The following is a 27,685-nucleotide window of genomic DNA, read 5'->3' as shown; positions in this document are numbered from 1 at the left end:
CTTTTGGAGTAGGAGGCAACCACATTGGGGGTGTCATGAAAGTAGAGTTTGAATATGATATTGGGGAGAGAAACTGAAGAGAGAGAAGATTGCATTAGTGAGGAGCGAGGGAAAGGTTAAAGAAATTATGGTAGAAGCAATTGCATGAGTTGAAACATAAGATCTGGTGATGGAGCCTACCTGGAGTGAAAGCTGATGAGCTGAGATGCAAAAATGAAGTGCATCAATGCCATTTAATTTGGAGGGTCCAAATACAGTTTACATGAGTAACTGCCACAAACCATGATGGCAAGAGGGATGCATTTGTTTGTGCAACTCACTGTACTTTATCCATTGATTTCAACGACATGAATACCAGGAAGCTGGATGATCCAAATTTTTGCTTAGGCAGTGAAAGGGAATATTATCCCTGAGAATGTATCATCACATAGAAACCATAAAATCTGATGCATTGAAAAAAATGACCAGGTGATAACCTTACCAATCTTTTGCTAGGGAAACCATTGGAGAAACATTTGAATAGAATATTATTTTGTGATGGCATGGAAAAAAGTTTTCATTTCAGTCGCAAGATCACAAGAAGCAGAAGTAGGCCAATCGGCCTGCCTTTTAATCATGACCTGATCCTGATTGCTCAGCCCCATTCCTGACTTTCTCCCTGTAACCTTTGATGCCCTGACTAATCAAATACCTGTCAATTGCTGCCCTAAATAAACTCAATGACCTTGCTTCAACAGCTGCCTGTGGCAACAAGTTCCACAGACTCACAATCATCTAGCTAAAGAAATTTCTCAGCAACTCTGTTTTAAATTGACACTCTTTTATCCTGAAATTGTGACCTCTTGTCCTAGACTCCCCTACCATGGGAAACATCCTTGCCACATCTAATCTGTCTAGGTTTTTCAACATTCAAAATGTCTCTATGAGGTCCCCTCTCATCCTTCTGTATTCCAATGAGTACAGTTCAAGAGCTGGCAAACATTCCTCACATGCTAATCCTTTCATTCCTGGTATCATTCTAGTAAATTTTCTCTGAATCCTCTCCAATGCCAGCACATCTTTTCTCAAATAAGGTACCCAAAACTGTACACAGTGTGTATGCAAGTGAGGTCTCACCAGCGCTTTATAGAGTCTCAACATTACATCCCTGCTCTTGAATGCTACTCCTCTAGAAATGAATGCCAACACTGCATTCGCCTTCTTCACTGCTGACTCAACCGGGAGGTCAACTGTAGGGTATCCTGCATGAGAACTCCTAAGTTCCTTTGCACCTCCGAATTTTGAATTTTGTCCCCATCTAAATAATTGCTTGTCTATTTATTTTGCTTGTCTATCGGTGTATGACTGTATAGTTCTCAACATTGTATTTCTTCTGCCATCTCTGCCCATTCTCCTAATCTATCCAAGTCTCTCTACAGCCTTTCAGTGTCCTCAGCACCCCCAGCTCTACCATCTATTTTGTTGTCATCTACAAATTTAGCTACTAAGTTATCTATTCCATTATCCAAATCTTTTATATAGAAAGTTTTTTAAAAAGCAGCCCCATCATTGACCTCAGTTGAACACCACTAGTGACAAGCAACTAACCTGAATGGGATCCCTTTATTTCCACTCTCTGTTTTGTGCCTATTAACCATGGTAGTACCCTTCCTGCAATTCTATGAGCTCTCATCTTGTTAAGCAGCCTCATATGTGGCAACAAATTGAAGGCCTTTTGAAAGTCCAAGAACACAACATCCACCACTTCTACCCTGTCTATTCAGTTTGTTATCTCCTCAAAAAATTGTAGTAGGTTTGTCAGGTATAATTTTCCTTTAAGGAAACCATGCTGACTTGATGCCAGGTATTAAATTGTCAAAAAATAATTGCTGAGCCTCAAAAAATAATCACTCAATCAAAATTGAGACAAAAATATGTTCACTTTGACACAGAGAACTCATTGGGATTGTTAATGTAATACAGCTAAAATAGCTTGCGACCCCTTATATTTAGTGTAAATTATGGCATAAACCATGGCAAAGAATGCATTTTGGATATTATGGCCAGTTGGGCATTCTTGAAAATGTTAGACAGGGGCTGTGGGGAGGGGGGAGGGGTCAAGCGAAACCCCAGAGCTCCCAGATCCATAGGGAATGAAAACCAGGAAAAACATTAAAATAATAATTGAAATACACACCAGTGGTATTGTAAGACGTCAGCAGCAGGAAAGTGACAAAAAATAACTGCCAGCAAAAGGATCAAAGAATCAGCTCCGACGCCAGGGAGTCGATCTGAGGTGCCTCGTGGCAAAGGAAACGGTAATGCTCCCTCGAGGGCCGCTGCGGAGGATGACATGGGAATGGTGATGCAGCCCTTGCAGCCCACCCCACAGGAGTGCCGAGGCAAGGCCGATCTGGGGAGGGGAAGTGACGCTACCCTGGACTGGCAAATGGACAGTGGAAGCCCCATGGAATGGGCCAGAGTGTGGGGGGTGATGGCTCGGGGCCCCCTCCCTTGGCAAGAGTTCAAGGACGGGTGCTCTTGCATCGAGCGTGACATGTGCGTTGCAGCTGGCAGGAGCAGTTACAGCCAGGAAGCATGAGGAATGCATCGAGTGGGGAAGCTGTGGGCTTGAGACAATCCAGCATCGGGTCAGATGGCGAGGCAAGCAGTAGTGACAGGAGCTGTGACAATGGGGACCAATGGTGATGGAGGCAGTGGCAAAAATGGAAGACGGGAGGATGTCCATGAGGCCAGGAGTTCTGAGAAAGACTTTGTAGTAAGACAAAGGGAGAAGGAGGGCTTGGAGCTCTCCTTGTGTGATGTGTTGGAGGCCATGGGACTCATGGAAAAGAGACTGTTTCAGGCAGTGGAGAGGAGAACCCAGAACATGGCTAAAAAACTGGACAAGATGCAGAGTGCCCTCTCTGGCCTAACAGGGAGAATGGCAGAGGTAGAGGACAGAGTGGGCACAAATGAGGATAGAATAAGTTGGATGGAAGATGAATTGGATGCATTGGTGAGGGAGAGAGAAAGTGTCTGAGGAAAGTTGGATGCTCTGGAAAACCATAGCCGAAGTAATAATATAAAAATAATGGGTCTGGCAGAGGGCATTGAGGGGAAGGACCCTGTGGGCCTTTTTCAGTGCTGAGCAGAGACACATTGGGAGAGAAGGTAGGGGTGAAAAGAGCACCGGTCACCCCTTCCAAAACCGGGGTCCAAGCAGAAACCCCATTCCATCCTTATGACGCTGTTGCATCACCAGGACAGAGAGAAAATTTGGTGGGCGGTGGCAGCCGGTGCAAGAATATGTGGAGGAGGGCTGCTAGAACTATGAAGTATTTTTCTACCCCAATATTAGTGAAGTACTTTTAAAGCATAGAAAAGAATTTGAACCAATCATAAGACTTGTTAAACAGAAGGGATATGACTGTGTCCTTCGACACCCAGCTACTCTGAAAATGGTACTGCTGGGGGGAGCGGGGGGGGGGGGGGGGGTGGAGGGCGAAGAGGTTATTTGCAGAATTTGAAAAGGCACAGAAATTTTCAAAAAAACTGCCAGCACTTGGGGAAAAAAATAAAAACAGAAACTAATGCATCTTACTGTAAACAACTCTTGCAAAATGAAAAGTATTTTGATGTAAATATCGGTTTTATGTAAATGTATTGGAATTGAGAAATGGGAAGGGATCTGGGAAGACTCGGGTGAGGGTGGAGGGGGAAGATGAAAGGGAGAGGTGTAGAGTAGACAGACCAAACAATGGAGGGAAATGGCCACGGCATGGGAGATGCGATTGCCAGAGCAGGGTGGGGGAATAGAGGGGAATATTGGGAGGGGGGGTGGGTGTTTGGGGGTTTGTTGTTGTGCTGTGTGTTGTCTTTGTCCTTGTCCTTTTTCTCTCTCATTTTTTTTGGGATTCATCAGGGAACCAGTGGGCTGGACTGAATGGTCAAGGATAAAGGATTGGATGGATGTCGGATGGGGGGCGGGGGGGAATGGGGGTACGGGGGTGGCAAAATCACAGGTGGACTCACTTGGGCAATGACGAACTGTATAAAATACATTAATTTTAACTTAAACTGATTAAATGGGTGGGTAAAGAGGAAAAGAATATTGGCACACATAAGAAAATTGGCAATGGACATATCTTTCCTTCAGGAAACACTTTAAACAGAGAGTGAACACCAAAAACTGAAGAGAGGATGGGTGGGCCAGGTAATAGTGTCCTCCTTTAATTCTAAGGCAAGGGAGGTGGTGATTTTAATAGGAAAAATGTTCTGGTGAGTGTGGAAAATATGGTCATGAACATAGCAAGAAGGTTCATGATGGTTTAGTGTCAAATATACTCAAGATCCTGGACTCTACTGAACATATATGGTCCTAATGGGTGATGAAATAGTTATACAAGATATTTTCTTGAAGTTGGTGGAGGGAAGAGAAAGCATCCCGGTTGGGTGGGGTGGGGGGGGGGGGGAAATACAATTTTTGTTTGAATCCAGTCTTGGATAAGTCATCAAAAAGGGTAACTAAGGGTCAGGGCGGCTAAAACTACCCTGACCTTCATGAAAGAGCTGAACTTAATAGATGCCTGGATGCGGCAGCATCCAAGGGAAAGGGATTATTCTATTTATTCGAGACAGCATGACCCCAGCACCAAGATAGGTTTATTTTTAGAATCAGCCCAAAGAGGGTAGGATCATGGAAACCAACTACACAGCGAGACATTTGACAGGTCATTCTCCTTTGACATTGACAATTGCAATGCCAGATAAACAGGAGTTGGCATACAGATAGTGCATTAATCCATTGCTGTTGAAGAAGCTGGAGTTTTCTGGTTTTATTAGAACACTGATAGAAATGTTCTGTGAAACCATCTGTAACTTGACTATGGACAAATTCCTTCTCTGGGACACCTCTAAGGCATACCTGAGAAATCAAATAATTGGATGTACAAAAACAGTTAAAAAGGAATATCTAAGGGAGGTAGAGGAATTGGAGCAGGAGATTGTGGACTTAGAAAAGAGATTTTCAAAATGGGCTCACAAGAAAAATATTAGGCTTTGACAAACAAAAAAACTCTAATATAACACACTCCAAACATAAACAATGGAGAAAGCCATACTAAAATCGACACAGAAATATTACGAGCTGGGGGGACTGAGCCCATAAAGTCTTCTCCTAGCAGCTGAGGGGAGAGCAGTCCTCAAGAATGATAATTGTGGTCCAGACAGGTAATGACAGAATCTCATATAAGCCAAAGGAGATAAATGAAGCCTTCAGACAATTTTATTAAAAAATTGTATAAATCAGAATCATCGGGGAACCCTGAGAAAAATAGATGAATTCCTGTCAGAATTGGAGTTAGCAAATTTAGATCAGTAAGATCAGGAGGGATTGAATGACCCCTTCACAGAAGAAGAAATAGGAAAAGCATTGAGTCTATTACAAGCTGACAAGTCTCTAGGGGAGGATGGGTTTCTCCCGACTTTTATAGGGAATTCAAAGATCTGATGCCCATCTTTATGGAGGTAGTGGTTCAGGTGGTTGAAAATCATACACTCACAGAATCTTTCTCAATGGCAATTATTACAATGATTCTTTAAAAAGATAGGGACCCATTAAAACTGTTCTCTTATAGTCGTATTTCAATGCTGAAAACAGACTATAAGATACTTGCTAAGGCCCTAGCAAATGGATTGGTGAAGGGGTTTTTGAAAAAGAGACAGGTTGCGGATAACAAGCAGACTGCTGAGTATCATTCATTTGGCAGAGTCTAGGGACGACCCAAGTGTAGCCTTGATCCTGGATGCTGAGGAGGCATTTTATAGCTTAGAATGGGACTTGCTGTTTAAGGTACTGGAGAAATTGGGAGTAGGGTTGACTTTTATAAATTATATTTGCAAAATTGCATAAATAATTGAAATAAATTTTTAATATTTATATCTGTGATTAATTGTTCCAAATAACTTTGTTCAGGTAATATCAAATTTGGACCTAAATTAACTCTTATACATGCCTTTAACTGATAATAAGAAAATGTTGTATTGTTTTGTATTCGATACTTACTTTTTAATTGTTCAAATGTCATTAAAGTTGAACCTTGAAAACAATATTTTATCGTTTTAATTCATTTGTTAATCAAAATATTTAAAAAATGATAATTTATTATAAAAGGAATAAGTTGATTCTGATTCAATATCATTCCTGGTGACTGAAAATTTCTTATTCCCATTTCTAAATATATTTTACTCCATATTTTAAGAAGATGTTTTAACAAAGAAATACCTCTATCTTCTATAAACAATTTATCATTCCATTTATATATAAAATTCTCTGATTTATCTTCTATTTTATTCATTTCTATATGAATCCATTCTGGCTTCTCTCACTCTTGAAAAAAAAGAGAGAAACCTCAATTTTGCTGCTCTATAATCATTTTAAAAAATTGGTAATTGTAGTCCACCTAATTTCCATGTTAATTTTTCTAATGCAACTCTTGCCATGTTTCCTTTCCAAATAAATTTCCTTACCTACTTACTTAGTTCTTGAAAAAATGTTGATAGTATAAATATAGGTAACATTTGAAATAAGTACTGTATTCTAGGAAATATATTCATTTTTATACAATTACTCTTCCTATTAATGTTATTTAATAGGTAGTTCTTTCCATTTCTGTAACTCTTCTTCTATTTTCTTAAGTAATGGTGTATAATTCAATTTAAATAAATTATGTGAACTATTGTCTATTTTAATACTTAATATTTAATTGCATATATCTTACTATATCTTACTCCACAGAAATTAAGTGGATCAAATTCTAATGTTTCAGATAAGTGTTTTATATGTAATAAAGAAATAGGTACTTTTTTACATTCTACATGGGAATATTCAAAACTAAGACCCTTTTGGATAGAATTGGGGTTATTTTTGGAAAGAGTTACAAAACTTACGTTTCCCCAAGATCCAATTTTTTTTTACTTGGAATTTTTTTTGACACAGAATTGAAAATGAAATTTAAAAAATATCAAAAAGAATTTATTAAAATAGCCATAGTGGTAGCTAGAAAACATGCAGTAGTAACATGGATGTCAGATAGATATTTGGGAATGAGTAGATGGAAACCGAAATAAGTAGCTGTACACCACTTGAAAAAATTACATATAATTTATCTAATAAATTTGAAATTTTTCAAAAGATTTGGAAATCATATTTTCAAAATGTAGGAATTAAGTTGTAATCACCCAACCTGAATCTTCTGACTTAAAAAATAAGATATGTTAAGATTTTATTTGATAGTTTAAGTAAGTTTTTTTAAAATTATATCCAGATGTTCTCTTTTTCTTCCCTTTTACCCTTCTTTTCTATTGGGCTGTTTGGGGGGAGGAGGGTGGAGGAGGAGAGGAAAATTACTATGTATTAGTTTTTAATATTTTTGAACAAGAAATTTATGTATGTTTTAATGTATATATGAAATTAAATAAAAATTTCAAAAAATCTTTTATAAATTAGATCAAGATGCTGTACCACATGCCTAAGGGTAAAGCCGTAACTAATGGGAAAATATCTCCAGCCTTTCCACTATCAAGATCTAGTATACAGGGGTGTCTATTGTCTCCAGCTCTATTCATTTTGGCTATAGAGCTGTTGGCTGAAGCCATTTGACAGGATCCAGACATAAAGGGATTCAGAGTGGGCCAGGAAGAACACAAAGTCAACCTATTTGAGGATGATTTGTTGATATACAAATGATAGGAAGTTCATTGGCTAAGCTTCACTCTTCTCTGGAGGATTATGGGGAAGTCTCTAGGTACAAGATCAATTGGGACAAGAGTGAAATTATGCCACTTACAAAAGGGGATTATAGTCAATTTAAAGAAAACAGTGAATTGTAGTGGCCACAAAAGGGGATCAAGTACATGAGAATCAGGGTAGACAATATCTGCAAAATTTATATAAACTAAATTATACCCCCTTGCTCAAAAAAATTGAGGAGGACATAAACATATGGATGCCCATCACATTGGTGGGCAGAATTAATTGTATCAAGATTAATGTTTTGCCAAGGCTTCAGTACCTCTTCCATATTTTGCCCATGGCATTGCCAGGAGATTCTTTCAGAATATTAATTCATAGATAAATAGGTTCATTTGGAATAGGAGGGTGCCCAGGGTCTCCATGCAGAAATTAACCTGGGATTATAGTCTGGGCAGACTGAGATGACCAGACTTTAAGAAATATTATTGGGCAGCACAGTTGAGGTATATCATTTCACTCTTTGAAGGAGGAGGTTTATCATCCTGGGCACAAATTGGTCTGCACATAATAGGTGAGAAAATAGCAGAAGACTTAATGGGTCTCTAAATTGTAATCTGGTGACAAAGACACTTCCTTATTAAAACATACTCTTTATGTGTGGAACAAAATTAATCAATGCATTAGACTTAAAGTAGGGGTACCTTCAAAAACACCTCTGACTCAGAATGGCTTAATACCATGGACAATAGATAGCAAGATCCTGGACACCTGGTGCCACAGAGGGATCAGGTGTATCGAGGACTTTTATGAGTGGGGGAGCACATGTCATTCGAACATCTTAAAAATAAATATGACTTGTCAAACAGGACATTATTTTGCTATCTTCAGTTAAGGTCTTTTTTAAGGAACAAATTAGGTCCAGCTATGTGTGCAGTGGTCCCCCCATGTCTATGTCATTCAAAAGGGGAGCATACGTAAATTTATTACAGCAATTTATTTCTTACTCCAAGTCGAAAGACCGAAGCCGGATCTTCATAAATCTAGGCAAAGGTGGAAGTCAGACTTAGATATAAGGTTTGATGAATGGTGCTGGTCAGACCTGTGTCGTGACAGCATGATGTCAATTATTAATCCTCAATACAGGCTAGTGCAGTATAATTTTCTACACAAGTTGTACTATATGCCACAGAAATTGAACAAGGCTAAGCCAGAAATTTCAGATCAATGTTTTAGGTGCAGCATAGAGACAGAACCTTTGTGCACTCAACCTGCGGTGGGGGGAGAATTGGACTTGACGGTGAAGCATGTTCATAATTGGAGAATGTAGTGTGTTTTTTAATATAGATTGCTGACTGTTTCAGATAGAAAAATTATAAATATTCCAAAGGTGAGGCCCTTTTGGGTAGAGCTGGGCCAAGCCTGAGATAAAAACATAGGTAAAGAGTTTCCACAGGACCCAGAGCTGTGGCTGTTGGGAAACATCATGGACTTAAGGCTTCTGATGAAGCTGTCCAAATTTCAAATCCAGTTTGTGTTGATTGCTTTGGTGGTGCAAGTCCATAAGCGGTTACCTGGCAGTCGGACTCTCATCTAGGAATGTGGAAATGCAGAGCTGTGTTCCTCTGGAGAAAATTACCTATAATTTAAGGAGGAAATATATCACCTTACTTAAGATTTGGCAACAATACCTGTGTATATAGGTGCAAAGATATAGTGCGGTTCCATGTGCTTCATCACTCTGCCCTCTCCTTGGGGTGGCGATCCATCTTAATCAGATTGAGAGGTTGAGACACGGAAATTCAAAGACCTGGGGACCAGCAATGGGGTCCCGACGAATCCTACGATTACGAATTTTTCTTTGAGCTTGCTTTTATTTTTATGTAAGAATTTTTAAAGTTTAATTGTTTTGTTTTACTTTTTGGTCTTTATGTTCTTAATTTTTCAGGAAGATAAAGGGATAATGATAAATGTTATAGGAATAAGGAACGAGGGCTAATTTATTGCTGCATTTATTCTTTAGGGTGACTGTCTATTTAATTTTGTCTTTGGATGTATTAATTGTGAAATGCAGCGGTGGGGGGAGAATTGGACTTGACGGTGAAGCATGTTCATAATTGGAGAATGTAGTGTGTTTTTTAATATAGATTGCTGACTGTTTCAGATGGAAAAATTATAAATATTCCAAAAAAAAAAGAAAATATCAGACTGATTGGTTCTGATGGTAGGACCACTATAATAAAATAATTATTCCAATTAATTATTGAATGACTTCACGAGATTTTTTGAATATACAAACAATATAAGACATTTTGTTATCACACAATATAATATCCCTATGCATACACACACACACACACACACACACACACACACACACACACACACACACACACACACACACACACACACACACACACACACACACACACACACACACACACACAATAATATAATAAAAATAAAGTATTTTTACCCCTTCTTCAGATATTAAATAAACTAAAAATTAAAACTAAAAACTAAAAATTAAACCTTAATTCAGTCTCTTCTTTATTTATCTGACAGGACTGTTTGTATCTTAATTTTTTCTCCTTAAAGGGGAAAAAGTATGACACATTCATTGAAGTGTGGCAGACGTACCTATGTGCCTGAGGTATGGCTGCCACACTTCAATGAATGTGTCATACTTCTTCCTCAAGTTATAAGTAATCTTTTGCAGTGAAATGCAACTTTGCATTTCCATACTCCATCGTGTAATACTCAGTCAAGAGTCGGACTTTCATGAAACCACTATATACATCTTGACTACCAACAAAGCAATCTTCACAAATTGAATTTGGTGTTTGGATAATCTAAACTGTACTTCACTAATATCTCCCAGAATGAACAATTCTGGGTCTTGTGGAAACTCCACTTTTGTGATTTTTTTTTAAAGATGTCCCCCAGATCTACCCAGAAGGATCTCACCTTCATACATAGCCAGGTGGAGTGGATCTGAAACACATATCTGCAATTTCTGATTTTGATTTATGTAATTAAATTATTTTACTAGATTAAGTGCTAACAGAATTAGAGAACCATAGAATATTACAGCACAGAAACAGTCCCCTTCGGGCCTTTTAGTCTGTGCTGAACCATTTTTCTGCCTAGTCCCACTGATCTGCACCCAGTCCATAGCCCTCCATACATCTCCCATCTATGTACCTGTCCAAATACTTCTTAAATTTTAAAATTGAACCTTATTCACCACTTCAGCAGGCAGCATTTCCACACTCCCATCACTCTCTGTGTGAAGAAGTTCCCCCTTAAATTCCCTCTAAACATTTTTCCTTTCACCTTTAACCCACGTCCTCTGGTTTGTATCTCACCTACCCTCAGTTAAAAAATATCTATCTACATTGACTCTGTCTATCCCCCTCATAATTTTAAAGACCTCTATCAAATCTCCCCTCATTCTTCTACGCTCCAGGGAATAAAGTCCTAACCTGTTTAACCTTTCCCTGTAATTCAGTTCCTGAACTCCGGGCAACATCCTAGTAAATCTGCTCTGCAGTCTTTCAATCTTATTGATATCTTTCCTGTCGTTAAGTGACCAAAAGTGCACACAATACTCCACATTTGGCCTCACCAATGTCTTGTACAACTTTACCATAACATCCTAACTCCTGTACTCAATATACAGTGCACCATACTAAGGAAGGGGAGTGGTGCAGTGGTGTATCTAGGGTGTGAGCATATTCTTCAAAAGTGATGCCTTTTCTTTTTTTTTTAATTCTTTATTTTTCACACTATGAACCATATTGACCAAAATACACACAAACATTTCCCTCTTGAATATACACAGTGTCATTTTCTCCCCTTTTCCCCCTACCTTCCTTCCCTCCTTCCCACCCCCTCCCTACCCACTAAACGTTCAACATATACAATACAATAAACCCATTAAACAATGTCATCACACAATGAAAATAAATAAGAAAATTCTGTCATCTACTTTTACACACTGGGTCAGTTCATTTCATCTTATTCTCATTCTGTCATTTTAGGGGATGGAGGTCTGCGGTAGGCCCTCTCTGTTGTATTCCATGTACGGTTCCCAAATTTGTTCGAATACTGTGATGTTATTTCTTAAATTATATGTTATTTTTTCCAATGGAATACATTTATTCATTTCTCTGTACCATTGCTGTACTCTCAGGCTCTCTTCTGATTTCCAGGTTGACATTATACATTTTTTTGCTACAGCTAAGGCTAGCATAATAAATCTTTTTTGTGCTTCATCCAATTTGAGGCCTAGTTCTTTACTTCTTATATTACTTAGAAGAAAGATCTCTGGAATTTTTGGTATGTTGCTTTTTGTGACTTTATTTATAATTGGGACCCAACAGTATCAGATAGATGTTTTCACTGTAAGAAGGAAAAGGGAACAACAGTACATGCAATTTGGGCATGTGAGAAAGTGGAAAAGTTTTGGGAAGATCTAAATCAGGTATTAAAAGTGACGCCTTTTCAACAATTTTTTAACTCTTTAGTTGCATTGTGCGATAAAAGTTGAACCTCTATTTTATTTATTGCTGTTTTTTTTTTACTTTATCGCATGGCCTTGGAAGAACTTTCTGGATTCACTCATTATTTTCTTTGACCAACCTCCTGGTTTTTTGAACCGTGTGCTTAGTCTCCTGTGACACACTGGTGGCTGCGAGCATCTGCGGAACCAAAACAAACTGTGATGTTATCACCTCCTCTCTGATGCTGGAATGATCCTGTGGAACTTCATCTTTTTCATGTCACAATCACAACCCCAGATATAGGTAAATTTCATACATCATGATACTGTAACTGAAATGTGAAATTAATGAATGTAGAATATGTATATTATAGCTAAGTAATGAAATATTTTGTGTAATGTAAGAGAAATGAGCGTGTGTTTTCAAGCCAAAACACTTCGGCACCTGTAGCCTAGCCCATGCACTTTCCTTGCTCTCCTACTGTTCCTCCGACTTTTGGTACAGTAGTCATAGATTTTTTTCTGATAAGGGAAGCCTTGGAAAAAATCACTAAAAAAAAGAAACTATCTGGGTGGGACAGAAAAGTCGAGTGGCGCCTGTTTTTATGTGCTTGATCCCCTAACTTTAGAACCTGGTCACATCCCTGCAGACATGCACTTGATAATATGGAAAGCACAACATAATGATGAGAATGAGAGCAGCCACACAGTTGCCCACCATCCCCCTTAGAGAACCAAACGGCCACCACTTTCCCCATGAGGCATTGTGCTGAAGGAACTAGTCCCTAGATTTTTGAATTTTAGCCATCGAGCCTGGAATGTGGTCGGCCAAGTTAGTGATGTTCCTTGACTCATCAGGGATGTATGTGCAGGACTCCTTACCAATCACAGCACAGGTACCACCATCAGTAGTGAGTAGCTAATCCAGGGCCATCCGATTCTGCAGGGCGAACATCCTGACGGCCGCCAGTTCTGCTCCTGTTCTTGACAGACACTGATCATCTGGTTGACCTTGCAGGACAATTGGGCCATGCCATGCCTGGGAAAGGCTATCATCTAAAACCTCTCCACCTCCGTAAAGACCCTCTTTTCCTGGCGGCCGCTGTATGCTGGGTGCTTCCAAAGGTCATCTAGCGAGTGGATGTAGGGCACCACGAATGCTGGGAAGCAGCCATTGATAGGCACAGTGGCTGCAAATGCAGTGAGTCCAATTTAAAGACCAGGGAATCACTACCTAGCAGCCCCATCTACAGTGTCACTGGAGAACCTGGGTACCAGTTTAGTTTGCAGTCGCTGTGACTGACTGAAAGGTTGGAACTGTGCTCATTTGCGAGCCTGCTCACTGGCTGTGGAATGACCCTGAGAGTTGGGACTCGGGTGGAGGTCAAATTGTAGGGAGGGAACTACCAGTTTCTGAAACACCCACCCCGTTGGGGATGGCTGGCAGAGATGTTAATGTAGTGGTGAGGGGAGTGGTGGGGGAATGCCATTTGGGACCCTCAAACAGACATTCCAAATCCCACAGGAGCTAAAAGTCTATGCAGACAATTAATTTCAATATCATCCTGCTGAATCAGCATTAGTGGAAGACCTTCATTGACACGTACTGGGGTTCGCATGCAAATCTAGTAGTCTGATCTATTTGTGGTGCTAGAAAATTTGTAAGTGATGCTGCGGAAGGTGTGGGCCAATGTCCCGATGCCAATCGTCGCAGCAAACAGAAAGGATGACTGGAGTAATGCCTTTGTCCTGCCGGGGGTAATTGAATAGATGCACCAGGGGCACTGGCCTTCATCCTATGGGAGGGAGTGGATGTCTGCTACCCCATGGGTGAAGTTTCCTGCCGGAAGAGGTGGGACATTTCCGGTCTCAGCAGGTTTCTGAGCTTGGCCTTGAGGACAGGAGAGACTGCTTGGAGTAGCAGAGGGGTAGAGGCAGTGTCAGTGTTGGTGGGCAGGAGGTTGGGGGTTCCCCTTTTGTCAGGCTTAGTCCCAGGGTAGGTGTAGGTCTTCCCCTGGCAAGATTTCCCCCTGCAATGCTCCTTGCATAAATGGCATGGGTCGGGATCCCAATGATACTGGCGCGGTCCACCCCGGCATGTAACAGGTCCAGGTATAACTGTTTATGCATGAAACAAGAGGTTGTGTTTCCAACCTTTGTCTCCACCGTACGGACCTGGGTGGGCCCCTCTCCTGTATGTATCCTAGCCCTTCCAGGAGGGTGATGGCATCCCACATGGTCTTTGAATTAGCCAGTCCCACGAGGGGCAGGACCACTGACCTCAAATCAGGGCGCGCGGTAGTGACCAGGTGTCCTGCTAGCACTCTGGTCACCCCAGTGTTCTCTAAAAGGTTATGATCGTGGGCTCCCTCATAAATGTCGTTCACCTGTGCCCACTCCCTAATGACCCTGGTGCCCTCAGTCACTGTGTTCCATTGTGGCCAACCATATAAATCGCACTCAAGAAGGGAAGTGTACCAGACCCGCACAACAGTTCATGTCCGATCCCACAGGGTTGTGCCATCCCAGATCCTTTCCTGTGATGCCCATAGGGCATTGTTAGCACTCTGCTGGTCAGACAGGCTTCCCAGGGAACTCACTTCCTGGTGAGAAAGGTTTACGTTGGGGGCCCCCTCATCCTGCAGTCGGAGCAGCCAAATGGCCAGGCTACTAGCGGTACCAATCCACCAGTTGGGTCAGTTCTTTGCTGAGAAGTCTCGGGTCTCTGTGGTCTCAGAGTGACCATGGCATGTTCTCCTGTGGTCTCCTCATCCTCATCCCCCATCTCCATTGTGGAGGATGGGCAAGCAGTGGCTCGGGTGCTCTCTCGTGGCGGATCTGGGACTGTGTGACTATGGGTCGAGCCTGAAGGGGTTTGGGCGCATGGGGGGGAAGGATTGTGTGATGGGACTCAGCTCCACAGCACCTCCTCCTCATCACTATCCATCCATACATCCCCATCCCCCACCCATGCATCCAGCTTATCCCCTCGCCAGTCCATGGCTTAAATTTTGAGTGGGTCCAGTCTGACTGTGTATGTCTTCTGCATTTTGACCAACCTGCAGGCAACTTTGACACCTCTAACCTCGAGGTTGTTGGCTTGGGTCTGAGCAGCCTGAACTGCCCTCTGCAGCGTACAGCAGTGCTGCTGGAATACCTCTCTCTCCTTATCCTTTTGGTTGCATATATACTGTATCTATCTGATAATCTTGACCTGGCATCTCAGGAGCGACTCAACAGCCAGAAGGCACCCCTTTGACTCCCCTTAGCCTTGGGAACCCCGACTTTTTAAGGAGGGAGATCAGGTGGTATTCTATTTTCTCACCTCACGGGTCTAACTGGTCCTTCCCTCTAATCAGTCCACTTGGGGTTCCTATCCTCAGTGCTTGCACTGGCTCTCTTGCCCCTGTTCCAAAACATCCCCCCATGTCTATGTCTAGCCAAGACCTTTGAGACCCTGCTTGCAGTGTCAATTGTTGTGAGTGAGGCAACAGATTCGATGTGTCTCAAAAGCAAGGTCTCTGAACACAATCTGACAGTACGTGTGTGGAAAGGTTGCAACAGGGATAAGGCATGCACACACAGACACACACACACACACACACACACACACACACACACACAACTCTATGCTACTCGGGACACTAACTAAGATACTCACTTTACTAGTGCACACCTTACCAAATGATTTCTCCAGCACCGTTCCACGGTACCCGGCCTGCAGTGAAGCAGGGTTGTCACCTGGAAATAGCAAAAAGAGAGAGAGGCAAGCTCACATGGCACCCTTTATAGTACTGGAAGGCTGGGGAGTCAAGCCCAGGTCATCTACAGCAGGCAAATGGCTCAGTTCCAGCAAGGTCAAATTGATTACAAAGGCCAAGGGCCCAAGGCCAAATATAAAGGTACTTTATATACTAGTGGTCAGATGTGCACTGATATGTTGGGTGGAGCCAAACCTTGATTGGTAGATGGTGTGTGTTCCGACCAGGTAATGGGCAATTCTGTTACATGACAGCCACAACCCTCCACAATACAATCCTCTTGTTCTACCACAATGTCATAATTCCACAGGCCAATCCATGCTCTAACCCATTACTCAGACATATCAGAAGCAAAAGCCGCCTGACACCAAAAGATAGGTGCTCTCTCTTATTGAAGAGATCATGAGATAAAATCAATGTTAAACTTACATAGGCATTCCAGAAAATAAAAAACAGATATTGAAACTAGACTGCTGCCAAATAATAGATTTTAAATGGATGGTGAATTGATGTTTTCTGGTAGGTTTAATAGCACCTGATATTTAAAGCGTGCAGGAAATGTTGGTGCACACATCACAGGTACTTAAAACAATTTCCCTAAATCTTTCTTAGATGACTTAAATAGAAGTATATAAGATTTTGAGGGCCATAGACATACAGCATGGTAACAGGCCCTTTCAGCCCACAATTACACCTACAACCCTGGTATGTTTTGAATGGCGGGAGGAAACTGGAGCACCCAGAGGAAACCCACGCAGACATGGGGAGAACATACAAATTCCTTGCAGGCAGCGCCAGATTTGAACCCCGTTCACGAGTGCTGTAACAGTGTTGCGCTAATCGCTACGCTAACTGTGCCACTTTTGAGATTTTAAGCCAGCGCCTTTTTCCTGGAGCAACAATAGCAAATACCAGAGGACATCTGTTTAAGGTGAATGGAAGAAAGTTTAGGGGAAATGGAAAGTGGAATGCATTGCCAAGGGTGATGGTGGAGACTGGTACAATAGGGACATTCAAAAGACTCTTAGACACATGTATGTAGAAAAATCAGAGGGTAAGGGTGTGAGATAGGGAAGATTGTGGAGTAGGTTTACATGAGTCAGCCAACATCATGGGCCGAAGGGCCTCTAATGTGCTGTAATGTTCGATGTTCCTTATAAACCATTGAATGCGAGTGCATTACTCAGAGCTCCGGCAGTGCTCAGAATTAGCTGGTTTGACTTCATCTCATGCATTGAGAACATGGTTCAGTAATAACCAGCATTTCTCATATACCAAGCAAATTCCTCAATCATTATTATCTCTGTACAAAATCTACGTCCTCATGTAGAATTGTGATTTTTTTTAATGGTTTGTTAAATACATCCAGATAATCCCCCACATATTTTGCAGCCAAATAAACTATTCCAACAGTTCCAACATATTTGGAATTTATTTCCCAAACGTACTATTTATTTAAGGACAAACATTATTACTATAGAGTTGACAATGCATCAAAGGAAAGACAATGGAAATAGTGTATGTAAGCAGATTTGTTTTGTCCTGATAAAATTATGGTGAAAACACATGTAGAAAGCAAAATTAATTTTTTCTGCCAAATGTAGAATGAAGGGCAGTAAACAATAAATTTTATCCATCTTATTCAAGCAGAAATTCTTAACACGTGACACTTCAAAGTGCTGATCTGTTTTTAAAACAAGTTATTATATGCGCTTCTCCTTGGGATAAAACTTTTTTGGGGGTAAAAGGAACAAAAATAATTGAAATAAAAGCAATGTGTTAAAAACACCCAGAAGGTCAAGGCAGAGTCTCTGCAAAGTGTAAAGGCAGTATCTATGGAAACCAAAAAGGCCTTCTCTTTTTCTCTTTCCACAGATGCTACCTGGACTGCTGTTTGAGATATTTTTCTTCTCTTTTCAGATTTATAGCATCTGCAGATTTTTGGATTTTCATCAGGACCATTGCTTGATCGTAAGAATGCATGAAGAACATTTGTTGCTCACAATGCTTTAAGACCCTACATCTGCTAATGAGGGGCTAAATAGCCTTTTAAGATCCCACTATAGAATTGTGCTTCACTAATGCTGAGCCCTTTATGTACCAAATATAGGAATCAGTAACCATTGAGAAGATACAAGTATTGTTTTAAAAAACATTCACATAGAGTCAGCAGCTGCAGAGGTTCTATTAACTGGTATTTTTTTTCACCTCTTTCTGATGCTCTGCATAACCAATCATTTACTTGAAGGTTACATATAAACATATAAACAAAGGTTACATATAAACAACCATGAAAGACCCCAACAATGAAGACGCTGTTTACATCCGGTACCGCACGGATGGCAGTCTCTTCAATCTGAGGCACCTGCAAGCTCACACCAAGACACAAGAGAAACTTGTCCGTGAACTACTCTTTGCAGACGATGCCGCTTTAGTTGCCCATTCAGAGCCAGCTCTTCAGCGCTTGACGTCCTGCTTTGTGGAAACTGCCAAAATGTTTGGCCTGGAAGTCAGCCTGAAGAAAACTGAGGTCCTCCATCAGCCAACTCCCCACCATGATTACCAGCCCCCCCACATCTCCATCGGGCACACAAAACTCAAAACGGTCAACCAGTTTACCTATCTCGGCTGCACCATTTCATCAGATGCAAGGATCGACAATGAGATAGACAACAGACTCGCCAAGGCAAATAGCGCCTTTGGAAGACTACACAAAAGAGTCTGGAAAAACAACCAACTGAAAAACCTCACAAAGATAAGCGTATACAGAGCCGTTGTCATACCCACACTCCTGTTCGGCTCCGAATCATGGGTCCTCTACCGGCACCACCTACGGCTCCTAGAACGCTTCCACCAGCGTTGTCTCCGCTCCATCCTCAACATCCATTGGAGCGCTTACATCCCTAACGTCGAAGTACTCGAGATGGCAGAGGTCGACAGCATCGAGTCCACGCTGCTGAAGATCCAGCTGCGCTGGATGGGTCACGTCTCCAGAATGGAGGACCATCGCCTTCCCAAGATCGTGTTATATGGCGAGCTCTCCACTGGCCACCGTGACAGAGGTGCACCAAAGAAAAGGTACAAGGACTGCCTAAAGAAATCTCTTGGTGCCTGCCACATTGACCACCGCCAGTGGGCTGATAACGCCTCAAACCATGCATCTTGGCGCCTCACAGTTTGGCGGGCAGCAACCTCCTTTGAAAAAGACCGCAGAGCCCACCTCACTGACAAAAGGCAAAGGAGGAAAAACCCAACACCCAACCCCAACCAACCAATTTTCCCCTGCAACCGCTGCAATCGTGTCTGCCTGTCCCGCATCGGACTTGTCAGCCACAAACGAGCCTGCAGCTGACGTGGACTTTTTACCCTCTCCATAAATCTTCGTCCGCGAAGCCAAGCCAAAGAAGAAACATATAAACATATATCATAAACAATTACAGCATAGAACCAGGCCAGTTCAGCCCTTCTAGTCCATGCCCAACACCGACCACCCAGTCCCATTGACCCGCACTTGACCCATAACCTCTCTTGTCCATATACCTATCCAACTTCTCCTTAAATATTAAAATCAAACCTACATTTACCATTTCAGCCAGAAGCTCATTCCACACTCCCACCACCCTCTGAGTGAAGAAAATCCCCCTCATGTTTCCCCTAAACTTTTCCCCCTTCGTCTATTGAAATATGGAGCCCAACATTGAATATGTGGTTAGCCAAAACTGCTTCTATCAGGTGAGTTTTCTGCTTTCTATCTTCTGTTTCTATGCCTGTGCCAGGAATAAATACAGTGTATGCTGCAATGACATTGCTAACAATATCTATCTTATCCCCCTCCTTCTTCTTTGGCTTGGCTTCGCGGACGAAGATTTATGGAGGGGGTAAATGTCCACGTCAGCTGCAGGCTCGTTTGTGGCTGACAAGTCCGATGTGGGACAGGCAGACACGGTTGCAGCGGTTGCAGGGGAAAATTGGTTGGTTGGGGTTGGGTGTTGGGTTTTTCCTCCTTTGCCTTTTGTCAGTGAGGTGGGCTCTGAAATATGGAAACTTGCAAATCTCAACTAACCTCTGTGCAAAGATATTGACCCACTTGAGTCCCATTTCCTTTCTTGTGAAGTTCTTGAATTGATGTAATGGCTCAGTAGAAATTTTTAAAAAATGCTTTATTATTCTGCACAGAAATGATCAAATCATAAAACACATTTAAAAACAATATGTGAAATCTATTTCAGCTTGTTACCCAGTAGTAATTCAATTTTTTGCAATTAAAGATCTTTCTGGATTGAAGACAAGACAGGATCTTTCCATCGTATACTCAAGTAAGGGCAAAAAGATGAGGCTACTTCATGTCTGAGGACAGAATTGTTGCTTGTCCCACATGGGTTTGATTCATGTTAAAATGCTTAAGGTTCAAGAAGGACCGTCACTTTTTTCATCATGGCTTCTTCTTATTTGATTGGGTCCAATTTTCCTTTGCCGATGTAGCAACATTTAGCATGAGAAGTGATAAGGAAATGACCCCTTGGAAAATGTTTCCACATACTTTGACACAGATTGCACTATCAGGCAACGAGTTGTCACATAGTTTAAATGCTCAGTGAAATCCTTATAACTCATTGAACACAAGCATATCTACCAACTGACCTACACTTAACGATAAGAGGCATAGAGCTCAGCCACTATCAACAGTTGGTACAGTGATTTTCAAAAGTACTACTGCATTGTGAGAGAATAATCCTTGCTCATATTAATAGAAGGGATAATATTTTAGGTTAAGAGGCCAGTCATTAACCAAAAAATGAATTATTTTAAAAGTTTTTAATTGTATTGTTTTGGAAGGCTGATAAAGATAACTCACAGCATGACTGTAGAAAATTGGCATTTGTGGCACAAAATTATTTGCCATAAAACAATTTGAATTTCTGTTCACTCCATTGTATTACACATTTTTCACACCCTTCGTGATTTGCCACAGACTGTCAGCCTGAAGATTTGTAGGCAATGGAAGAACTCATTACTGTGATCTTTATAATCAGTGCATGAAGATAAACAATGGCCTGACCCTTATGCACCAGCGAGAGTAAGTGATTAGTCCTCATTTCTAAGGTTAGAGAAACGGAATGATTTACATTGTAGACATTAGTTCACAAAGTTCAACTGACACTTCACACATAGTGCAAACTTGCGTACGTAGAATGTTTGCAATGTCGGATGCCCAAGGAACAATGTCATCCAAGGGCAGGCCCAATCCTTCTTTACAATCACCATTCACAACTGACAGAAAAGCTTTCTTTTTAAGGCCCTTCCATTCACAATACCCAACAACTGAATATTACTGGAGTTTGCTGCACTGGTCTTTGGAGACGGACTGCTGAATTATAAGTTGACAACAATCCATCTTTGTAACTTTAGATGAGATGTTACTTCTTCAATTATTACCCCTTTGCCTTGAATGTTTCTGAGGTGTTTTCAGTGGTTGTGCAGCATGAGTTGGAACTGTGTAACAGGTGTTGGATGCAGAACACCACCTCTAGGTTCTTGAAGGAGGAGGCAAAGCATCTTCAGTGAGCTACCGTTCAGTTGTAGCTCAATATCCAAAATATAGGTCAACCTAGTTTGTCTGAATATCCTATAAGGTCCTTCATAGGGCATCTGTAAAGTTTGGCCAAGTGTTTCCTTTGCACAAAGACATATTTGTAGTTTTTGAGGTCTTCAGGCACAAAAGAAGAGTGTTCTCCATGTGACGATAGTAGTATAGTGGTCAAAAAAGATAATGGGATCCTCTTGAAATAGAAAGCGGACCAACAATGTCCATGTGGACATGAGCAAAACCCCAAGTAGCTGCCGGGAAGGACTACAGTGGTGCCTTAATATGTCGCTGAACTTTTATTTTTTGGCAGACAATGCAGGACCTTGCCATTTGTGTAACATATTTTTTAGGACCATGCCACATGAACCTGTCCAAAACCATATGAAAGGTCAATCTAATTGATGGATGTGAGAGACCATGCACAGGATCGAATACTCGACAGTTCCATGATGCTGGAACTACTGCGCATGTGTGTCCTGTTGATATATCACAGAGGAGTAGTTTGCCATTAATTCCAAATTGGACATCTTTCAATTCCAGGTTTGTGATTGCAGTCCAATAAGCATTTGTCTCATGGTCATATTGGGCTGCAGCCAAATCTTTGTAGTCAATACCTTGATTACAGACGAAACCTTGAGTGGAGTAGAACAGGGCAGCTCTTGGAGATAGCCACGCAGCATCTATTTTGGAGAAGATCATTGCTCCATGCAAATTAGCCGAGAAATCCTGAATATGAGGTATTGGATAATGACCTGGGATGGTGGCGTCGTTAAGCCGCCTGTAATCTCCACAAGGTCGCCAACCTCCATTGTGTTTCGAGACCATATGCAATGGAGGTGCCCGGGGACTGTCAGACCCAAGAATTATGCCTAATTCCTCCATCTTGGCAAACTTTTCCTTAGCTAACCACAGCTTCTCTGGTGGTAAGTTACGTGCTTTAGCATGGATAGGTGGGCCCTTACTACAAATGTGATGAGTAACACTGTGCTTTGCAGTGGAAGAAGAAATTTGTAGAGTAGTAATCTCAGGGAAATCTTCCAACAGCTTGGAGAATTCATCCACTGGTTTACTTAATGTTTGGAGGTACAGAGCAGGGGTATAGACATCTGCCAGAGGAATGGTCTGAAAAGTAGTTCCATCTATTAGCCAATGTCCTTTTAATTTGATGAGGAATGAATGAGCCCCAAGAAAATTTGCACCAAGCAAAGATCAGGATACTGCTGCTTTAATGAAGTGCCAAGTGTAGAGATGATTCTTGAACTAGACATTCATCATCCTGGTGCCAAAGGTTGGAATGTTGGAACTGTTAACTGCTCATAGTTGCAGGTCTGGAGTAGGATGACGTGTGTTAAAACTAGTGGGTGGAAATACACTAACTTCTGAACCCATGTCCACCAGAAATTTTTGTTGGGACAACTGGTCCCATATGAACAATAGGCTTACAGGTTTCTCGACAATTGCCGCAGCTCTTACTGGCGGTTGGCCTGTGTGTTTTTCGCAAATGGGCAGGGTGGAAGGCAATTGTGGGCATTTACTCTTCAACACCCATGGTAATAACACCAAGATGAGGTGTCCACAGGCTGCTTGCTTGTCTTGGGACGTTGCCTGTTTGTAGGGAGTGATGTGCTAAGAGCACTAGAGTGTGACACGAGGTCAATATCAGAGGGATTGGTTGTGCAGACTTGTCTTTCCTTGCTGTTCTTTTTAGCCAGCCATAGAATGTCTACCTCTGCTGCTACAGCCCTTGGGTCTTCAAATGAACATTTGGATAACAAGAACCCAATATCATCTGGCATTCATTCTAAAAAGAGTTGCTCGAATAACATATTGGGCCTTTCACCAGCTACTAGGAACAGCATTTCATCCATTAGTTCTGAAGGGGTGCAGTCTCCCAACCAATTGAAATATAGTAGTTTGGCTGTCCTTTCCCCATGGGACATAAAATATACATATAATAATAGGCCTTTTAAAATATCATACTTGCTGGTACGTGGTGAATCCCATAGGAAGTCGCCAACCCTCTTAGCGACGGCCTGGTCCAGGGCACTGACAAGATGGTAATAGCGAGTGGTGTCCAACTCGACATTACGAAAGTGAAATTGTGCTTCAGTCTGTTGGAACCACAGTTCAGGCTCAGCTGTCCAGAAAGTTGGTAGCTTCACAGCAACAGCTGCAGAGTCCATGCTTGTCGAAAAATACATTGAGACTTGTTGGGGTCACCATTTGGGGCCACTGGAATCGCAGTGAACACCACAAAATAACCACGCAAGGCGTTTCTGGAATGAATCAAATGGATTTACTCTTCATCACCAGCGTAACATTTTAAAAGCCTGAATCACGCACTTGACACGCACTGATGTCATCGGGCACTTACATCACATGACTGGTTCGATGCATCCTGGGAGTTGTAGTGCCACCATAGCGCTGCTAGAGATCATTGGATTAAAAATGAAACTTGGAGACAGGATAATCCATCTGCAGAAAATACTGAGGTGCCACTGTTTTCTCATGATTCTTCCATGACGCCTATATCTGAAAAATCAAGTGTAAAGAAACAAAAGAATGACGAAAAATTTTGTCGCTTAGATTCACCTCAGCTGGGAATAAAGAGGCACAATGTAAAATTCAGTCTAACAGTTCTTGGATCAAACAAAATTAAAAAGACATCTGGAAACAAATTATCCCCAGCACAAAGATAAGGACGTACCTTTCTTTAAAAGAAAACTAGATTCATTTGGAAACAGTAAAGGTTTTATGATGGAAACCGTAAAGTGAACAAAGTCAGATAATGAGAATATGATTGAAGCTTCTTATAGGGTAAGTTATTGAATTGCTCTTACTGGAGAGGCCCACACTGTTGGAGAATCTATCATTAAACCTTGTACAAAGGACATAGTGAATGTATGTTCAATGAGCAGTTCAGCAGGAAAATTGATGCAGTGCAAATGTCAAATAATACTGTTGCAAGATGTATAAAGGATCTAGCTGAGGACATATGAGAATTCATAGGTTGTTTGCTGTTATGTGATGCTTTTTCATTGCAACTGGATGAGTCAACAGATGTAGCAGGTCTTCCAGTGCTAGTCTTCGTTAAGTATGTGTACGAGAAGGATATTGAGGAAGATTTGTTCCTTTGTGAAACTTTGCAAGGACACACTTCTGGGGAAGAAATTTTTAACTCAATCAACAACTTTATGGTGAAGAATCCCAGTCCATGCAAAAAGTGTTTGCATGTATATACAGATGGAGCCAAAGCTCTCACAGAGTAGTTGCTGGAACCGTTTCCAGAATTAAAAGGGTTGCACCAAGTGGCATCAGTACTCACTGTGACCTTCATAGACATGCACTTGTAGTGAAAAAAATGCTCATGCCCTGACAAAAGTACTTGATGAAGCAGTCAAAATTATTATCTCTATCAAAAGTCGACCCCTGCAGTCCATTTGTTTAAAACTCTCTGCAAAGGAATGGGAAACCAATGCACAGCCTGACTAATGCCTACAGAAGTGAGATGGTTATCCCGAGGAAAAGCATTGGTAAGGCGATTCGAACTTTGCCAAGAACTTCGTGTATTTTAGTGCCTCGAAGTCTTCTTTCTTCGAGTTGCAGCTGGTTAATAAGTCTGGTTAATATACTGATATATTCACAAAATTGACTGAAACTAATATGACCCTACAAGGCAAAAATATGACCGGTTTTAAAATGTTGGACAAAATTTCATCACTTTTTAGAAAATTTGACTTTTGGATTTCAATGGCGAAAGGAAAAAACTTTGATTGTTTTTCCACACTGCAAACATGATGTGAGAAATGGTACGACACTTGATGAGTATTTTATTGACATTTCTATTAAGGACAAGAGATGGGTACAAAATCCTTTGTTGTCATGACCCAATCTGCTGATTTATCAGTGCAAAAATATGAAAATCTAATCGACGTGACATCCAACTTTCAGTTGCAGCAAAGATTTAAAGCTTTTCCGCTGACTAAATTCTGGATTAGCCTGAGAGAAGAATATCCATCCTTGGTAAAATTTGCCGTGCATTGCCTATTGCCATTTTCCACAACTTACATGTGCAAGGCTGGATGTTTGAATTATACAGCAACGAAAACAAAATACAGAAACCGACTTGATGCTGCTCCTGGCTGTAGTGCATCAAATGACTCAAAGACTTGTTGACTCAAACCAAAGCTTTTATTAACAAAAGACTGGAGCGTAGTACATCGAGGTCGACCAGTCCAGACTGACCTGGGTCTGGTTAGGAGCAGCCCTTTATGACCTGGCCAGTAGACGTGGCTACGGCTCTCAGCCAATCACTATCACTATATGCAAATATATACATTGGTGAAAGGATCCCATACTATCACACTGGCATAAGGATACAACTATCTAATATTGTTCCCAACATTAAAAAGATCTGTGAGGACAAGAAACAATTCCATTCATCCCATTAAATGTTAATTAGAAGCAACAAATGATTTCAACATGGAGGATGGTGAGTTTATTTACTTTCTTATTATGCTTGTGTAAATACCAGGTCTTTTAAACTGTAATTGATGATTTGGGGTGCTGCGATTTCCAAGTGCCCCCCAAAAAGTTTCCGCGAGCTAAAAGGTTTGGGAAGCCACGAGCTAGTGGTTAATCCCTGCAGTCATCAGGCTCCTGGATGAAGGCTGTAACAGTGCTATCATGTGGCCCTTGGTACCAATTGATCTTTTGTTTCACTGCAATCCTTCATCCTGTAATTTTGCTCTTTATGAGGCTGTATGAATGGTCTACTCGCAGAAGAATCCTTCTCATTGTACTAGGTATTTAATGACAAATATATTTGCATCCCAATTTGTTGGATTTGGGATCTTGTCTCTTTTTCTTCAAGCAGAAATTATAAGATTATGTGGGTGATATTGCAGTAGTCCTCTGCCATTCAGGATAATGATAAGCTGCATTCAGTGTTGATGCTTTCATCAACCTGAACCATTTTTACCTGTGGATACTGCCTGATCTGCTGAGTTTCTCACCTTCTGATTGTTTGTGCTAGAATCCAGCAACTGAAGTTTTTGTGTTTCCCTCCTTTCATGTCCCTTTAATTCGTAAAGTTCTATATTTATTGTATTCACAATGAGAAACCGTGAAGAAAAATATCTCACGATCATTTCATGTGGTGATTCTGCCACCATTTTTCAGCCGCATATAATGTTGCATTTTGGGGACCAGTAGTGAGCCCTTCTTCTCAGACTTTTGATGCCTCTCTGTTCTCTGGGGTGTAATTCTCTTCGAAGTCTTACCCAAACAGCTATACAAATTAACGTCTGTGCAGCTGGGACTCGTTTCAGTCAGGAACAGCAGAAACAGTGACTTCCTGGAGAGGTGACCTGATGACAATTAGCACATGAATGGATGAGCAAATGTGAAATATTGAGCCACTCTTCATTGTGAATCACATATTTCTAAGGGAAACAATGTTTTGTAAACTTAGAATGCACCAGCAATCACAATCTAATATGTGTTGAATCTGCAGTGGAGTCAAGAAGTATGGGTGAAATGAACAATGCAGGGTTTGTGCGTCTATTTAGAAGTAATCCTATTTCTATGCAACTGAGATTGACTTTCCTGTTAAAATGTTGTTTGAGCACTTTGGTTGCCATAGGAACTTGAATTACACTCCATGTCAACTGATATTGTTCACATTAGATCCTGTGCCTAGTAAATTGTCCAGGCTTCTTTAATTATGGAACTCATTTTTCCCAATGGACTAATTTGCTTTACAATTACAGTTCAGCCACAAATACAGTATCAATGTCAGTTCACATTTATAATTTCCTCACTATGGCACTGGAATTAAACCACTAATATATTGGTTTCTGGATTAACTTTATCCATTTAAACAAAGAGGTCTTTCTAACTTTGTTTAATTTTGTCTAAAGCAAAGGAAACCGAGACATTATGGCTTGAATACATAACTTATGGTTGCACCAATTTAAGCATTTAAATAACTTCTCCAGAAAACTTAGAAAAGGCAAACTTTGAAAGGTCTTAACTGTAGTGGCATTTATAGTTTAGAGAGATATTTCAATTTAAATTGAATAGCGCTTATTTGAACAATC

At 41.1% G+C, this 27,685-nt stretch overlaps 1 long non-coding RNA gene across 3 annotated transcripts in view; it reads left to right on the top strand.

The window, feature by feature from the left end:
* LOC138758049 (uncharacterized) overlaps window positions 1–27,685 on the top strand; it is a 174,584-nt gene that overhangs the window by 94,817 nt on the left and 52,082 nt on the right. The gene's annotated exons all lie outside the window — the stretch shown is intronic.

The sequence above is a fragment of the Narcine bancroftii genome, chromosome 3 (genome assembly GCF_036971445.1).
Source record: "Narcine bancroftii isolate sNarBan1 chromosome 3, sNarBan1.hap1, whole genome shotgun sequence".
NCBI lineage: Eukaryota > Metazoa > Chordata > Chondrichthyes > Torpediniformes > Narcinidae > Narcine > Narcine bancroftii.
This window is presented reverse-complemented; position numbering and strand designations above follow the sequence as displayed.